The sequence below is a fragment of the Columba livia genome, chromosome 3 (genome assembly GCF_036013475.1).
Source record: "Columba livia isolate bColLiv1 breed racing homer chromosome 3, bColLiv1.pat.W.v2, whole genome shotgun sequence".
NCBI classification, from domain to species: Eukaryota; Metazoa; Chordata; class Aves; order Columbiformes; family Columbidae; genus Columba; species Columba livia.
In genome coordinates this window covers 30,090,144-30,110,067 of record NC_088604.1, presented here as the reverse complement: position 1 = coordinate 30,110,067, position 19,924 = coordinate 30,090,144, and positions in this window count along the sequence as shown.

The window sequence follows — 19,924 nt, the reverse complement described above, 5'->3', positions numbered from 1 at the left end:
CTAGGTATCTACTGTTTCCTCTAAATTATAAGATTTCTACATATCATGAAATGCCACAATGTAAAACATAACATTGCAGCATGTTGAAGTGCTGAAAAGCAACACTTGAAAGTACTTTTATTTATCATATGTATTAATGTAATTTATAGGTTAGGAAATAGTTGCAATGTCCAATAATGTAAAATGCTTCATAAGCAATTCAACAACACAAGTATTTCCTCTTGAAGCAGAAAACAAAACAAAAGGAATATCTGAGATAAATCCTGATGGTAGTTTCTATCTTCTAATTCATTTTTTTGCACTCCAGTGCTTCCATTTCAATAAGAATGATATCGTTATATCATTAATTATAATATCCAATATCTTATCAAAATGAAAAGTCAGTATATTTTCGCAAGGGGTGTAATTCTGTAGAGGGTATGTTTAAAGTTCAGAAACCTTTTTAAGAATACAGTACTGAAATAGTACTATTGGCTATACCAGTGTGCCGAAAGGCTAGCCGGCGGGGAAGACAACCGGCTTGGCTAAACAGGGAGATTTTGAATGAAATCAGAAATAAAAAGAGACTTTACCGACTGTGGAAAAAAGGGCTGGCCACTTATGAAGAATTTATGGAAATAGCTAGATCATGCAGAAAAAAGATCAGGGAAACAAAAGTGCAATTTGAAGTTAACTTGGCCAATTCTGTCAGGGATAATAAAAAGTCCTTCTTCAAATATGTTAATAACAAAAGGAGGGGCAAGGAAAACCTCCATTCTCTTTTGGACTCTGAAGGAAATATAGTTAACAAAGATGAGGAGAAAGCTGAGGTACTTAATACCTACTTTGCCTCGGTTTTTACCAGTAAGACAGGTGGCCCTCAGGACAACTCATCTCTGGAGGTGGTTGACAGAGATAGGAAGCCAAATAGGCCCCTTGTATTCCAGGAGGAAATAGTTGGTGATTTACTGAGCCATCTGGATCCTCACAAGTCTATGGGACCAGATGGGATCCACCCTAGGGTGATGAGGGAGCTAGCAGAAGAACTTGCCAAGCCACTCTCCATCATCTTCCAACAGTCCTGGCTCACTGGGGAGGTCCCATATGATTGGAAATTGGCCAATGTTACCCCAGTCCACAAAAAGGGCTGCAGAGCTGACCCTGGCAACTACAGGCCTGTCAGCCTGACCTCGGTGCCTGGCAGGGTTATGGAGCAGATCATCCTGAATGGAATCACACAGCACCTTCAGGATGGACAAGGGATCAAACCCAGCCAGCATGGGTTTAGGAGGGGCAGGTCCTGTCTGACCAACCTGATCTCCTTTTATGATCAGGTGACTCACCTGGTGGATGAGGGGAAAGCTGTGGATGTGGTCTATCTGGACTTCAGCAAGGCCTTTGACACTGTCTCCCATAATATACTCTTGCAAAAGCTGGTAGCCCATGGCTTGGACAAGTGTACTCTAAGCTGGGTTAAGAACTGGCTGGAGGGCCGGGCCCAGAGAGTGCTGGTGAATGGGGCTGCATCCAGCTGGCGGCCAGTCACTAGTGGTGTTCCCCAGGGGTCAGTGTTGGGTCCAGTCCTGTTTAACATCTTTATTGATGATTTAGATGAGGGGATTGAGACCATCATCAGCAAATTTGCTGATGACACCAAGTTGGGAGGGAGTGTCAACCTGCTGGAAGGCAGGAGGGCTCTGCAGAGGGATCTGGATAGACTGGAAAAATGGGCTGATTCCAATGGGATGAAGTTCAATAAGGCCAAGTGCCGGGTGCTGCACTTTGGTCACAACAACCCCCTGCAGCGCTACAGGCTGGGCGCAGAGTGGCTGGAGAGCAGTCAGACAGAAAGGGACCTGGGGGTACTAATTGACAGGAAGCTCAACATGAGCCAACGGTGTGCCCAGTTGGCCAAGAAGGCCAACGGCATCCTGTCCTGTATCAAAAACAGCGTGGTCAGCAGGACAAGGGAAGTGATCCTTCCCCTGTACTCTGCATTGGTGAGGCCACACCTGGAGTATTGTGTTCAGTTCTGGGCCCCTCAGTTCAGGAAAGACATTGAAGTGCTGGAACGGGTCCAGAGAAGAGCAACACGACTGGTGAAGGGACTTGAACATAAGACCTATGAGGAGAGGCTGAGGGAGCTGGGCTTGTTTAGTCTGGAGAAGAGGAGGCTTAGAGGTGACCTCATCACTCTCTGTAACTACCTGAAGGGAAGTTATAGCCAGGTGGGGATTGGTCTCTTCTCCCAGGCAGTTAGCAATAGGACAAGGGGGCATGGGCTTAAACTCTACCAGGGGAAATTTAGGCTGGATATTAGAAAGAAATTCTTTACAGAGAGAGTGGTCAGGCATTGGAATGGCCTGCCCAGGGAGGTAGTGGACTCGCCGTCCCTAGAGGTTTTTAAACTGAGATTGGACATGGCACTTAGTGCCATGATCTAGTAAATGGACTGGAGTTGGACCAAGGGTTGGACTCGATGATCTCTGAGGTCTTTTCCAACCCAGTCGATTCTGTGATTTTGTGATTCTGTGATATTTGGGAATTAATGATTTACAATGTATATATTTACGACTGAATAGTGGGTTTTCTTTATTTTTTTTCTGTGTTTTGTACACACTGTTCATGTTTATGAATGTGTTGTCTACCAATATTAGCACATTGAAGGGAAACTGAAAAGAGAAAAAATCTGTTATTCTAGCTCTTTGGGGTTGAATACCCAAAATATATCTAGTCAGGCCTTAGAAGCTGTGGGTAATAATGATGAAGTACCCTACTAGAAATATGGATTTCTTTACAAAGTCGTCTTCACTTCTTCCATTGTATTCATTTCGGTATAGCAACACTACTGAATTAGGATTTCCCATTAGTAAAGTTAATGGCTGAACAATTTATCTTCATGTGATGATGGATCTGAAAACTGGGTGCAAAAACACAGGGCTATCTTTGTTAATTAGAAGGAAGCAATCAGACATAATAACTGTGGGTCAGAAAGTGTTAAAAATTATCCTTAAGAAACTCTTTTAAATGAATGAAGAAAAAAAAAAGTAAAACAACATAAATTTCCTTATGACCTTTCTAATTTAGAATTGGGTGTTGGAACACTGGTGGTAAAAACATAAATAACTACATGAGTAGTAGTGTGAGACTCCTAACATACTTGTGCTTAGTGATAGGACTTAATGACAAAGAGAGTCTGAAATAGAAGCGAGTTTGCATTTTCCATTTTTTTACTGTTTTACTGCCACATGAGCTCCAGTATTTGATCTCTATCCAGGCTTAACTTTATTCAATTTTTTTTTTACCTTCTCCCCCACAGCAACACAGGGGGATGGAAAATGGGCATTGCAGTCAGTTTATCATGCTTTCTCCCTGCTGCTCCCTGCTTCCTCTGAGGAGGAAGGACTCCTCACACTCTTCCCCTTCTCCGGCGTTGGGTCCCTCTCCTGGCAGACAGTCCTCCGTGAACTTCTCTGAAGTGAGTCCTTCCCATGGGCTGCAGTTCTTCACAAACTGCTCTAGCATGGGTCCCTTCCTTTGGGTGTAGTCCTCCAGGAACAGCCTCCTTTGAGCATCCATCTGCTCTCGCATGGCATCCTCCATGGGCTACAGGTGCATATCTGCTCCACCATGGACCTCCATGGTGGGGGGACAGCTGGCATCACTATGGTCTGCACCACAGACTGGAGGGGAATCTCTGCTCTGGTGCCTTGGACACCTCCTCCCCCTACTTCTTCACTGACCTTGGAATCTGCAGAGTTGTTTCTCTCACATATTCTCACTCCATTCTTCTGAGGATTTAAATATTACTATTTTTATTAAAAGATTGTTGCTAGATAACAATTCAATGGAATATGCTTATATGATATGCTTATTTGTGACCTCAGTCTATGGCAGAGCCCTCACCTATAAAATTTTTCCACTGCTAGCTCTATTAATAAATTTGACATGGACTGAATGGGTATAGGTACAGAATTTAGTTTTCGCCCCCTCAGTCTCACATGACAGTGTGTAAGCCTTATGCTGCAGCTCCCCGTGGTGCAAATAAAGTGTAATTCTTTTCTGGAGATGACAGGAAAATGTTTTAATGAGCATGCAAATTCACCTGTTTACACAAAGTGAAGAAGGGCAGTATGGCAGAGGGAGCTCTGACAGCAGTGGGTAGAACAATAGTGTTACAAACATGTCAAATTTGAAAGCAGCTACATTAACAAGTCAATCTCAAGCCAGTAACCTCCTTTGGGAAGTCTTTCTGAATAGAGAAAGTGTAGTTAGTAGTCTAGCTGTGTCACTTCTCATTTATACATTCTTTTAAACAGCCTGCTTGGTCAAAAGCATCCTCATTAACTTTCTTTTTCGGTATGCATTTGTTATAGCTGGTTTACTCCATGTGGTTTAATATGTCTGCTTTTAATCCATTTCTTGACTTTGCAATCAAAACAATAGCTACAATGAAGAATTTTGCTGAACATTTTCTGAAAGTGTGTGATGTGCATATCTCCTTTGTCTAGGTTGACAGCCATATCCTCTGAGAATTCCAATGAGTTAGCGAGTCTTTACCTCCCTTGTCTCTCCTTAGGCCATTTTGAAACAATGACATTATGTTGGCTACTCTCCAGTCCTCTCAGATTTCACTTGATCTATTTTGAAGTGCAGAAGTGTATAAAAATGTCTGCCAAAGCTTATTCAATTTCTCCCCTTACTTCCTTAACCCTTTTGAACATACACTGTTTGGTCATGGTCCTATCAATTTTAAAAGCCATTTCACCTTATAATAACCATACCTGACACACTCTGCACATATCCTAATTCCTAATCATCCATCTCCATATATCTGATTTCAGAGGTAGTCAAATATCTAATCTCATCTTTTATAACAGCATATAACCATTGTTTAATGTATCCTCAATCCCCTTATACTCTTTCTAAGGGATAGGTTGCAACGTTGAAGTTTCTGGGCTAGAGAATTAGTTTTGATTCAGAATTGAAATAAATTTTCTGTTTCTTTCCTGCTCTAAGAAGGAAGCAGTCTACAACTGCATTATAGCTGTGATAGTTATTTGCTTCTTCATGACAACTTCCTGGCCCAGAGACAATGTTCTCCTCAATGCCCTGCAGTCTACAGGTTTGCAGCCCTGTCAGGGAAGAAAGAAGTGGTTTATATTTCTTTGCCTTTTTACATGGGTATGTCAGAATCATCATTATTAGCTCTTGAAAGGACTTCAAAAAGCTGTGTAGACCCCCTTCTTTTCCCAGGGTAAAATCAGCCATACCAAAGCTTGTTTGTGTGTTGTGGTTGAGACGGACAAACGACATAGACCAAGTTCTTCCAGGATGAAAGTAGTAGGTGCCATTTATCGCCTTAAGTGCATTTTTATACAGATTTACCAATTAATGTGTCTCTTCATTATTGGTTACAAGTTACAGCAGTAACATGTCATTGGCTAATTTTGCTATCATCGATGTTACTCTTCTACTACCTTCTCTCTCACAGGTATATCCTTAACATCTCTGGATACTTCTTTAATCCCATCTTCCTCACGGGTAGGCCTTCACATCTTCAAGGCTAATTTCTCTTCCCATGCCCTCCATAAGGGAATCCACGGACCCACTGTAGTCCCCCACATTTGTGTTATCTATTCTTAATAGCCTTCAGTCATGGAGATTCCATAACCTCCTTCCACAAGCTCTTCAATGCTTATTTAAATTCTAGCTTTCCAACCGTGGCTTAATTTTATTCTATAATTTTTAGCAACAAAATTAAAAAAAAAAAAAAGTATGCTACTTCACACATTACAGAAATTGAAAAACCTCTTAATGCTTCTGCATGTGAGAAACTGACGATGCCTAACAAAAGTTTAGAGATAGAGCCTGGGGCTGATCCTAAACACTTATGAGATCTATTTGATGCGAGCTGTCCCACTGAAATCGAGACGATAGCTGATTATAAATATATTATGTTGTCATCTAACAATGTTTTTTAGCTGTGAAAGTTTTCAGTATTGAGCACTATGCTAATTTTGAGGTACTTTTATGAATACAGCACTCATCCTAGATGGATCATGTGCAGCAAGTGAAAGCAGAACCTCTGAATCTGACAGCTGTTACTATCCAAGTCACATTCTTAGCTATATCCCCTCGCAAGCATTATTAAATTAGGAAATGTCTGTATGTGTCTTCTTTTTCTGATTGCTGGACAAAACCCAAAATGATGTTGACATGACCACTTCAACCTAATACTACATGTTTAAAAGAACAAGCCATGGTCCAGATACAAGTTGGTATCATATAATGGACAATATCAAATAACAATCCACTGTGAACCATCACAGTCACAGAACTGTCCACTGAGGTAAAGGTTCACCTGAGTTATTTCCCTGAGATCACAGGCTGAGGCTGAATACTTGTACAGGGATGACAAGACACCCGGCAAATGTTGACTTTTTACTCTGCAGTAAAACTACTCTTTGCCCAAGAACTTCTGCTTGAGTTTAGATGCAGTGAAGTTTTCTAAATTAAAAATATAAATAATAGAATTCAAATACTGCTTGTGGCAACCCACTTCTGCTGAATGTATCAGTCATACTGTGGCCATTTTAGAGACCATTTTTAAGATAATTTTTAAAAGCAGAAAATTTACCTTGGAATTTGACACTTTTTAAATATGCTAACCATTTATAAGATTTGCCTCTGCCTCTTACATTAAAGATTGTAATGTTTACTGAGCAGGCAAGCCATGACATTCCTTTAATAAGATAGGAAGAAGAAAATAGAATAGAGTCATAGAATCATTGATTTATATCTACGATAACCACGACCTAAATTCTTCTTGTTCCTTTTTCTTATGACAGCTGACAAATCTTTTTTTAAAACTTTGCTGTGTTTTTATTTGTCACATATTTCGCTATATTAAGTCCCAGAGAAGAGGACGAAAATGACATGTTGCTTTGTCATGTTGTTCCTACTGCAAGTTTGTGTAGCTCTGTGTAACTGACCTTTGTCTTTCATTGTGTTGTAAATTGCAGCCTAGGTTGTCTTTATGCTTCACCAATGTATGTGTTACATGTGTATTGCCAAAAATCAGTTGTCATAGTTTAAACAAAATACTAGAAGAAGAGAGCTCTTTCAGGGCTCTCAGGAGGGCTAGCCTTATTCTCTGTCCTATGTTATATTAAAAACTGAGCAGGTGAGTCTTAAACACAAGGGTATCAGCCCAAACATACCTAGAAGTTTACATAAACTAAGGAAACATTACTCATATACAAAGACAAGCACTTATTTTTGGTTTAATTAAGGTATTATAAGGTCAGTCAAAGAGTTATGTAACAAGTTGCAATTATGTTAGCAGTTGTAGTCCAAATTCCCTAATTTTCATAGCTCATCCCAGATAATGATACAGTTCAAACTCATGTACTCAAACTTTCTAGTATCTGTCTCATTTTCTGTTGTTATGGTGTCACCTGACACTGAGGGGACAGGCAGGTCCTTCTAGGGATCCCCAGCACCAAGTAATAGTTACAGTTAGAGTTTTATTTTCTTAACAGGATTTACTGATAATTATAGCACAGAATTTACAATTACAATGGCACAGAATTTCTACAAGCAGAATCAATACAGTACAATCTATAACTAGTGTCATATAGGGTTTACAATAATACTTATTTTATTAATTCTAATCACGTTGACCCTAAGTTAAATTATAACTTCTCATCACCTGGACCCTCTGCAGGTCAGGTCAGATCAGATCTTAATACATGGTTTGCTGTAATATTATATTATAACAATCATACCTAGACTCAAAAATCATATAAAAGAATATGAGTCACACTGTTCTTGAAGGAAGCGGAGGACAGCGGAGGCATCCCTGATCACTGGGGAGTCACATGTCTTGTTGTCCAGCAGCAGTTCTAGTTCATGTTCATAGAATCATAGAAGTATTTAGGTTGGAAAAAATCTTTAAGATGGTCGAGTCCAACCATTAACCTAACACTTCTAAGCCCACCATTAAATCATGTCCTGAAGTGCCACATCCACATGTCAAATGATTAGTCAGAGCCATACCTAATATAAATCAACTTTTCTCCAGTAAATCCGGTAGCGGTTAATAATAGCTGGAGATTTTCCTTATTACTCTGCACTTACAGAGGTTTATCAGATTATGTAGTACTTGTAAATTATTGATAGCAAGCTAATTGATGGCACATGAAAAACTACATTTTTTTGACCTGAAAGTATAAGCATGTGATCATCTTCAGCTGCATCTGAAATTCATTTGGAAACTAACTTACTGAGAAAACTGTTCTAATGGGCTGGATTAGCTGCCAGTTGTTAAAAAAAAAAATAAACCCAAACCAAACCCAGAAACCAAAGCAAACAAACAAACAAACTCCGAACAACAACAACAAACAACGCTGAAAGATTTCTAAAGTTTCTGTGACAAAGTAGTAAAAAGAGCAAGTAAAGAATACCATTGAACATTATTTTCATTATTTTTTGTCTTAGTCACTTATCTCTAAAATGAACCAAAGATCAAGCTATGCTTCATTGGACTTTTTAATAAGTCATTAGTGTGACTAAGAGTCTATGTACTTTTTTACTACTTTGCTGAATGAGGAAATCTTTCAAAATTTTTCATATAAATCACATTTAAGTTATAAAACATATTTTTTTTTCCTTCAAAATTTATGTTAAAAAGACTGGAAGGATTATATCTGAAGGAGATCTTCAGACTTCTGTGATTTTAGCAGTTATTTGACAATGTTGTGTACTTTATCCTGTCTCTGACTTCTGCTAAGAAGATGTGCATTTGATTTGTTCGTATTTCGCTCATGAACAGTATAGGAAAAATGTCAAATTTAGAAAGATAAAATTCATTTATTTGGATACACAGTCATTCAGCTTAATTATGTCTGGCATCTTCACCATTATATAATCCATTTTCGAGAAGAAGAGAAACTCACATTCTGTCTCCTTTAGGAATCCTTCATTGAAGGAGACTAGTTATTTCAGCCTTCTGAGGAAGCTAATAGTGTACTCAAAGCATCATGAAAAATAAAGAATAATGGCTCATATTCATCAAGAACAGGGAAATACCACACTGTCATACCTGGTAACCATAACCCCTAATACTGCTTTCTTGAAGGGTAGTAGACTACAGCACATAAGATTTTGCAGCAGGAGATGTATACACTTTTAAGAAAGGACATTTTTTTATACCTTTTGTGCCTTCGTTGAAATCAGTGAGAGTTTGTCAGTGAACTCAGAGAAGAACTATGTTAGACAATTTTTTATTTCCAGTGAGGGTTATCTTGTTTATGTTATACAAAGATTAAGAGATAATGAAACCACTAAAAGACTGCATTTTATACTCTAAACATCTTGATTATCTGCATACAATATTAGTTAAAACCAAAATAAGACATATGCATAATATGAAACAAAATAAATTTATACTGTGATAAACAAATAATGAAATAAAATAGAACCATTATTATTGGAATCAGCATTAGTGCAGAACTGTCACATTGCAGCACTTACACAATGAATATTTCAATATTCACAAAAAGATTAAGTAAAACTGGTAACTCAGATGCCATCTCAGATAAGACACTAAATATGATCTATCTCTGTCTTTCAAACGGTCTTTTCCCCTCAAAGATTACAGCTAATAATATAGTAATGTAAAAACAATTTTCAATTTTGGAAGGTTAGATGTTCAAAAGAAAATTTGAATCTTAGTAAATAATTGTCACAGCTACATTATAGGATTCATAAGCACTAGCCTACAAAGCCTCTGTAAAAGTGGCATGTCCTTCAAAAATTACTTTAACAAAAACAACATTCAGAAGATTAGTAGGATTAGGGAATAAAAAGGTTATCATTTTATAATGTCCTCAGCTGAGAGGAGATCATTGCTGAATCTGAATCTTATATAGACCATCCCAAAGTACACCTCGAACTACAAGAAAAAAATATCCTGCTTAATATTTCTACAGAATGAAAGTCTATTTTAAATTACTCAAGAAGGTAAGTGTAAATGATCTGCAAACAATTTTGGTTATTAAAAGACTGAGTGATTCTGGAATAACAAAATGTTGAAGCTCAATATGCCTAAGTATCCCACGGGCAGATCAATCATTTTTATTTCTGTCCTTTCTCTCTATACACTCTTTGAGGCAGACACTTTCTCTTTACATGTAGATTAATTAAGGCCTCATAGTCTGATTTGAAGAAAAACATTTGTAATAGTATTGAGAATTATGATGATGTAGCTAAGACAGTGGCTCTGAACAAATTCGATGCCCTAATATAGGCAACTGTAATCAGAGGATTGGACTACATTTCAGGAACAATGCTGGCACAGTAGTTGCCAGTGAGCTCGTAACTGCTTCATTACCCATGCTTGACCCCTTGTGATGAATATGCTGAACCATTGTCGGATGACAAATTCATATGGCAGGGGAACAAGTGAAATAATTACTTTCCTGAACTAAGTTTTTCATCAGAATTGTAATTAAAAATAAAAATAAAAAATGCTACTAGGGGTTGAAAAAGCCCAAACTAAGTACCAGATTCTGATCTACTGTCAGCTGAGTTGCTCTGGCTTAACAGTGAATTGAAATGTGAATTTTTCCTCAAGCATATATAAATATAATTTATTTTCTTCACCTATGATCATTACAGTCAATAGATCTATTGTGATTTTCAAAACATTATTTCTAAGGACAGGCTTACTTAATGAATACTTACCTGTTGCTTTGCAAGTCAAAATAGTGTTTCATTGAAGAAGTACCAAAATATTTAGATATCTTTTAATAAATCTTATATTTTCATTAAAAGTTTTTTTTTTCTTTTTAAAATGGTTGTAAGAGATATATTTTTAATACTTCTCAGATTACATGAGATTTTTTTCTGATTATTAAAAAAGGTTTATGCTGAACTGAAATAGTCCTTTTATATATTTTCTTTCTGAAAGTAGATATGTTGGTGTACTTACAAGGTACTGGGAAGGTCTATTTTTGCACCCTTTTCAGTGATCACTTAGTACTTTAATGCCTAATAAGCAAACTAACAGCAAATACATATTTCTCTTAGGCTGTTCAGGATGATTAAAAAAAAAAAAAAGCATATAACAGATAATCAATTTTTGTTAGCAATTTGTCTGATTGTGAAATGGAACTTTTAGAAGGTATGTACAGGCAAGGTTATTTTTTTAAGAAAAATCACTGGAGTACAAAATCACTGGAGTACAGGAGTTTGAAATTGAAATTTGCAGTGTTTGTCTCTAAACTGTTGAAATCTGGAATATTTCCAAGCTAAATCTAAAAATGCTCTATAACCATGTCCTGATCCCTCATTTGGAATGGGTTTTGATGTACTAAATCTCCATTTCATGTTCTTCTATATGGGTAAATCTAGGTTCACATAAAAGGAAAAGGAAATAAAAGGGAAAAAAAACAAAACAAAACAAAACTGACAGAAGGGCAGTTCTGGTGCATCCAACTTATCCCCCAGACTAAAAGACCACGCAAGTAGCACCCAGAGGCAAACAACAATGCACACTCTGTTGCTCTAGGTGAACATATTCTGGGGAAAATGTGATAAGTAGGGATCTATAAATCTATAATAAGTTTGATCTTTCTTTACTGGCAGTACAGGGATTCTGGGCAACTTCTTTAAGTAAGGTGACTTCAGGGCAACTACAGCTAAGTGGAATGTATCACAGAATCATAGAATCATTTTGGTCAGAAGAGACCCTCAAGATCATCATGTCCAACCATAACCTAACTCTGGCACTAAACCACGTCACTAAGAATTTAATGTCTGTGTTTTTTAAATACCTCCAGGAATAGTGACTCAACCACTACCCTGGGCAGCCTGTTCCCATATCTGAAAACCCTCTCCATGAAAAATGTTTTCCTAATATCCAATCTAAACCTGCTCTGGCACAAATTGACGCTGTTTCCTCTCATCCTATCAGTTTCTACATGAGAGAAGGAACCAACACCCTCCATGCTGCAACCTCCTTTCAGAGAGTAATGAGGTCTTCCCTCACCCTCCTTTTCTCAAGACTAAACAGCCCCTGTTCCCTCAACCACTCCTCATAAGATTAGTTCTCTAGACCCCTTTTAAATTCTTCTTTTATTCCCAAGTTCCAACAGTAGCTCTCTATGCAGCCAGACCCACCAGCTCATCTTTCAGCACATAAGGACAGCCTGCTCCTGCACCTATAAGATTAGATTCTTAAAGAGCGACCAGCCTTCCTGGAGTCCTTTGCCCTTCAAGACTGCTTCCCAAGGGACTCTGCCATCCAGCCTCCGAAACACGTCAAAGTCTGCTCTACAGAAGTCTGAAGTAGCAGTTCTGCTACTACTGTCATTACTTCTCCAAGAACAGAAAACTCAATCATGTAATGATCACTATGCCAATGATGACCTCGGACCATCACATTACCCACTTGTCCTCCTCTGTTCACAAACAGCAGGGCCAGTGGAGCATCTTCCTGAAGGTGCCAAAGCACTAGTAGACACAATTACTTTGAAATTCCATGAGCCCCACTGATGACTGTTCAAGTCTGTATTGGTCACAGAACTATTGAACAATTTCCTCTGGGTTAGGACTCACACAGGTATATTTGGAAACTTCTGTACTAGTCTAAACTAGAAGAAAGACCTTGAAAATAACATAAATTACTTTTTTGAATATTTTTATCAAGATAGAAACAATTATTCTTGGAAAGAAATTAGAAGTCTTTCAGTTGTACAATTTGCTGTAACCTGTAAGTCCATTGCACCAAAAAAAAAAAAGTCAAGATATTAAAATGAGTTATTTTTTTCCATTCAAGTGTATATTTTATTTTGCAATCTTCTGTAATATGAAAGAGGTATTATGAAAGACAAATGTTGTTGCAAGAAAATACATAATTTGAGGATGAACTCATCTGTGATGGCTCAGCATCCTGCACATAGCTGTCTAATGCCAGCAATGTGTGCTTGAAGCCCAGAGTGCCAACTGTATCCTGGGATGCATCAAAAGAAGCGTGACAGGCAGGTTGAGGGAGGTGATTCTTCCCTTCTGCTCTGCTCTCATGAGACTCCACCTGCACTACTCCATTCAGTTCTGGGGCCCCAACACAAGAAGGACAGGGACCTGTTGGAGCAAGTCCAGAGGAAGGTCACAAAGATGATTGCAAAACTCAGGCACTTCTCTTATGGAGACAGGCTGAGAGAGTTGGGGTTGTCCAGCCTGGAGAAGGGAAGGCTCCAAGGACACCTTATAGCAGACTTCTAGCACCTAAAGGGTGACTACAGCTGGAGAGGGACTTTTTACAAGGGCATGTAGTGAAAGGAAAAGGGGTAATGATTTTAAACTGAAAGAGGTAGATCTAGATTAGATCTTAGGAAGACATTCTTCCCCATGAGGGTGGTGAGGCACTGGAACAGGCTGCCCAGACAAGCTGTGGAAGACCCGTCCCTGGAAGTGTTCAAGGCCAAGTTGGACGGATCTTTCAGCTACCTGGTCTAGTGGAAGGTGTCCCTGCCCAGGAACTAGATGATCTTTATAGAATCATAGAGCCATATCTATGATATAATGTGACAGATTAGTGTTTTATAATTTTATATGAGCAAATGCTACAAATCTGATAAAATCTGAACATTGTTGTGTGCAGCTCCAACTTTCCTTGGAAATGTTTAATCATATTTATGATCTACTCTCAAAGCAAATATGTGAAATTTTTAAATGAAAGAAAGCCAAGAAAGATTCTGTGAGATAAGGTATTGATTCTGAAAATTGTTGTATATGACCAGAAGCTTAAGACCTTGATGTTAATAAAGATGCAAACCAAAATGAACAAGATAGATTTTTTATTTTATGAAACTACACTGTGTGAAACATACAATTCATAATACATTCACACATTTAATTATTCAAATATTATTAACAACTATGACTTGCTAAATTTTTCACAGTTAAATAGATTGCAGTGTGAATATGGTTTATCAATATACCTATGTTTTTCTTTGATACTGTTGTGCCTAGTAGACTTGGTGCTTCAGTAATTCTACTTAACTCATTTTTGTGATAAAATATGAATGAACATTTTCATTCTTTTAAGGAATGGACTGAATCAAGTAGAATGAGATGGTTCCTGGGCATGTGAAAAAGAGCAAACTTTTAAATCCTCCAATAGTGTTAAACTGTGAAAACTTTCATTACCTTGTGAAAGATTTAGGTAGTATAAACAAAGTCCAGAGAAAATATTTACCTGTGCAAGGGTCTTAAGGTCTAGTCCAGGAATATTTGACTGGCACAGAATGGGAAGTGTAAATGCTACACTTCGATTCCTGAATTAATGTGAATGAAAAACATTGTATGAAAAGGCTGATCAGTGTTTGCTTGATGAAAGGTAATGTGTTCAATCACAAAACCAAAGGCATTCTGTTAGTAGCAGGAACTGTGTTTTGGTCTAATGTATGATCTGTACCGTGATTGAAATAGTATTTGTTAAAATCAGCAGAAACAGTATGTGAGGACAAGAGAAAGAATTCTTAACTTGTGATCAGTGATGTGTACTTACTGGTCACTATGCCAACTTTAGCTTATCAGTGTTAGAACTGGTTTTATAATACTGAAAATGGAAGTGCATAGAATGTGGTCTTGCATGTATGTAGCTTATTGAAATAACTGTTTCTTTCTGTTATGTGGATTTTGAGCATTAAAAAAAAGGGCATCAGTAGACTCACTTCTGATATGTAGTGATAGTTTAGATTTTAAAGAATAATTTCCTATCTGGATTGGAAACCTGTGAGACAAGTTTTAGCTTATAGGGGAATTTTCTCTGTAAGAATAAACCTTTGAAAGAGAGCTTCAGTGAAAAATGCTGATACTACTTATATCTATGAAGCTCAAGAGAAGAAACAAGAATTTGAGATTTTTATTTTCTGTTAGTCTTTTTTTTTTTTTTAGACATTGAAGGTTGGTCAAAATCCTTTTCATTTTGGACAGCTACACATACAGTAGAGACAGCTCTGAAGAGATGCTTAAACCTCCTATTGAGAAGTGTAATAATGATAATATAGCTTTGTCCCTCAGTTAGATATCTGCTTGCAAACAACCAGGTGTGGGGTTGAAAATAAATGAAGAGCTGGAGAAAAGATGGCTCAGGATTCAGTCAGAGCATTGTTTTCTGAACTGTATAGGTGGGACAGACCAATAAAAAGCTGTCATTTTGGAAATGTGACTATGGCTTTAAATTGAAATGAGGACACATATAAGGAAATTCAAGTGAGGAAGAAAGCTTAAGATATATACATTTTGAAAAATTAATTGTAATTTTTATCCCCTAGTAGACGACGGGTGTAGGAATAGACAACCATGGATATTCTCCATGGCCCTTTTCAAGGGCAAATTCCATGAGTGAATCTATGAATTTTGAGACACTTCTGTTGAATTTTGAGAACCCACAAATTCAAAAAATGTCTAAATACTTCTTTTGTTCAGAATATACTTTTGTAGTTTCAGCTTTTACATTTTTTTCAGGGAATTGGCATGACAACTGTTCTTGATCATCTTGTCTCAAGAAAAAGACGTGAAAAAGAGTGTGGCAGTACATATACAGTTAATCTATGTTTAAGTGTTGCATGAGTTATATGATTGATGTAATTTTACACATAAAATACAATCAAGCAAAGACAGAAGTAAAACTCATTTGCATTAAATTTCCATACATACATAAGGGTATGCATCAAACTCATCCCAGCTAAGATGCAGGATTTTACTTAAATGTCTAAGTAGAGCAACTAAATTAGGGAGAACTGAATTCAGGTCCCACATTTGTTTATTATGAAGACATATAGATTTCCCAAGAACATTATTCAGTTAGAGAAAGAACAAGCAATTGTATCTTTATGTAAAACAACAAACTATTCTGCATTAATTCTATGGTAAGAATCATGAGGCAGTTCTATGTATAACAGTCATTTTTGTGGAGATTAATAGGATGACCAGGTTTGTTCTCCCAGTTCCATTTGTACTGGGTCAGTCATTTGAGCTAGTCCTTTTGTACCGACTCACTTTATTGCAATAAAGTGAGGCCTCTCATGGCTGAAGCTTTATTTTTTTTTTACCCCTCCAAACTTTGAAAATACACCTTTTGAGATTGAAGTATTTTTCATGCTGTGATTTGGCAGCTGATAGACTAGACTTATCTCCATTAGTAAAGCAGAGCATCGATTCATAAAAAAGATGGTGAAACTGCAAAGGAAATAAAAAGCTCATAGTTGAGATAACTTTACAATTTAGTTCTACATACGTAAGTGATTTTCACTTCCTAAGGCCATTGCATTTTCTCTGGATTAGTCTTTGAAGGTGGTCTTTGTCTATTTCTCCACCTTAGTGAAATTTGGGGTAAGTTTTGTATGTAACTGTATGGCAACTAATAGCTTTACTTTTAGTAGTGATATAAAATCCTATCAAATAAATTAACTAATATTGAAAGTTTTCCTTTCACAGATGTCTTCTACAACCAGAAATAAAGCACTGGTGCACATACAAAATTCTACTACTGCATTAGTTTGTCTTCTCAGAAGGCTTTTAAAAAACAATGAGAACCAGTACATTTTTAGGCTTCTGTGCGGTCGCTCTAATATATGTGAGAGGCTGATCCTGTAAAATACTCTCCAGCATCCAGGGGTTTCAACAGTTCTTCGTTCAGTTTTAAGCATTGTTTAATCGATAAACAAAGTGTTGATTACAAGATGGTTTTCAATTTTTGTGGAACAATGCAGTATTGGATAATGACAGGCTTCTGCTCTAAGACTCTGAGGATATCACTTTACCTTTCAACTGGTTTCCCTTAACACAGACTGCTTTAAACTCAGTATAATTTTAAACCTTCTATATAACTGTAACAATAAACTATTGGATATAAATATGTATCCAAACACAATTGTGGTAGATGTAGGTTGTTTTACTGTCAATGACCCATGGACAAATAGCAATGAGTTTAATGAGCTGTAAATCAATATGGGCATTAAATTCATTAGGCGATGGTATATAAGAGACATTGTGCTGAGCATGAAACTGTGATATTTCTTAAATTACATTAATGGCTTTTACTTAAAGATTTTACAAGATACCTCTTATTTAAAATTAAGTCTAGTTATACTTTGGTACATCATAGACATAAAGTAAGTTTTGTGTTGCTGAAAAATCCTAAAATGTATGCAACTAGTAGAGTCAGTATAGTGGCTGTAATCTGAACATAAAATAATCTGCTGGGAAATAGAGCTAAATCTGGTAGTTAGTAATCAGTCATTTGAAATTTATTTACCGAGTAACATTTTTGAATGCATCAGAAAGAGGACAAAGTCAGAATAAGCTGTTCAACTACAAATTCAAAATTATCATACTGATGCATTTTTCCAGATTTTTTCAGTACTGTACCAACTTCTGTGTCATCTGCTCCTTTTCCTCCTTCTATGTAGTCCTTACAGAATCAGTTTACCTTTCCAGAATTCCTTATGTAGTCTTAATTTCTTTTGTTAGACAGGACTTGAGTCTGTTTGGGGACCTGAAACGACCTCATTCATATGGGATGCATTATTTTTACTCTGTTTCATTGGTTTAGGCACATATTTTGCTTTTAGAGGGAATATATTAGGTTGTAGTACTGTGCAGTAGAGAGTCAATTTATTATACTTTTCACTGTTTAGGATAATTCCTCTGATATATCCTTACAAATGAGGAAAAAAAACATACAAGATTTGATTTTCTGATCTACTGGGTTGGGGTTCTTTCAGATTAATGTAGACACTAAGTCTGAAACTTTTCATCTGTGCTGTGGTTCATCCATCTTTTCATCTTCTTTCTTATACATGTCTTCCTATTTACAAACTTTCCTTTGCTTAAACTAAAATTAAAAAAAAAAAAAATCTCAGTGATGCATTGTTACTTCTGCTTCAACTCATCTGTTGCTAGCATTACATGCATACATTTTAAAAAGGCAGCATTATATTGATGAAAGGAAAGTAGGCACTTAGTCTTCATGTTCATTAGTTAAGCAGTGTGGAATTTGGGACAGAGCTGCATCTTAATCATCTAATCAATCATTGTTTAGACTAGTTCCTTATGCAGTTTCAGCATAGGTCGACTTGCGTTCTTCCAAAGAAATCTGAGCATGGTTTGGGACTCAGCTGGTCCATGGATCATTCCCAAAAGGTAGTTTGCATATGGCCATCCTGATCTGGAGGGTAAAGAAGTTTAACCGTACAGATGCAAGTTGTTTCTAGGCTTGTGGGCCAGAATATAGCCCTAACGCTACTTATGAGTATAGATATATATTTTTTTCTCACTACTCAACCACAGCATACGTCCCAAAGTTGCTTCCTAAAAATTGTGCCCCTATTGTACCTCTGGTGTCCATACTGTGATGGTACTACTCTCATTTTTCCAAACTTACTTCAATTCTGTAATGCAGTCTATATGTGTCTTTTAAGAATGAAAAAGGAAGAAGTATTTCCCAAGCAACAGTAGTCTCTCAATTTTCTTGTGTTTCTTAAAATAGTCCAAGATCCTCAATTCTTCCTGGTATATCTCAATTTCTTTCAGATACACTCTCCCTGACACTGTTCTGTTCTACGATGATAATAATGGTTATGTCTTGGTGACCCAGTCTCAGACAACCAAATGTTGCAGTGTCCCTACACCAACAATTATCTCTGTCCCAAAATATGTACTGTGTAACAGAAGATGTAATAGTAGAACAGAAACAGAGAAGAAAGTATAAAGAGATGTTGGCTTGCTTTTAGGCTAAGTCTGCTCATCATCTGCTTAAGAGAGGTAGGATTGACAGTGATAGTAAATGTACCCTTAGCAACTACCGACCACCCTGCTACAGGACAATTGTAACAGATTTTTAACTATTCCACCTGCCAGTATCTTTGGTGTTTGCACTCACAGTAATGGCTAATGGCTGTTTCTTATCTTTGAAAACATGGACTGATCTTTTGTATAGGACAATGAAGTTGGAAGTCTTCTCTTAGCAAGGACAATGAACCATGAAATTGGGCAGAGATAGCAGTGAATCAATGTAGCTCATACAGAAACAAAGAGCCTAGTACTGGACAGCAAAAACATGATTTTTTATTTTTTTTTTTTAAATCTTCACCCTTTCTGTTGCCTGCTCTGCCTGTGGGAAATGTTGTCTTTTAAAGCTTTAAGGAATTTTGTGTCTGAAATCCTAACTGGTATCTGCATTATAGTTGTTCTGTAACAGACAAGAAATCAATATTTTTACCCCTTTTGTCTTGTGTATCTCTGTCCTTATGTTTTCTCCATGACATCTTCTTCCTGAGAAATACAGCTCCCATGGCTTCCTAATTCCAGTCTTTCTGTTTCCTGCAGGAAAATATAAAGTTAAGTGTTTTCCAGAGTCTGGAAACAGAGAAGCCAGATGGCCATTTGAGCAAAGTGAGCGTCTGATGGCTACCTGCCTGTCTGCTAGCTGTAGAAAGTGACTCCCGTGTGCTATATTGGATACTCAGTGGAGCAGAGACAAGAACAGAGCTTTAACTCCAGAATGAGGTACCAGATGAGATGCTGACAGAACCAATAATGGCAGATGTTTGTCCAATATGTCCTATTTCCTCAAGTGAAAACAAAAATTCAGCAAAGGTTGACCATTTGTTGAGCCCTGCAGCCAGTATGCATTTTACTTTTGTATTATTACTAGTTTTACTATTCAGATTCATCACCTCACTTCTCAAATGTCTCTTATTTTGCTCAGTTTGGGTGATCTTTGGGCTAATTAAGTTTCCAAATGAGCCAAAGTAAAAATAAGTTACATTCCTAAAATTAATCGTATTTTTCAGAATGGTACATCCATATCTACAGGTGGAAAGTATATGATCAGGGATTAAGAAAAAGCACCTCTTTTCAAAGATGA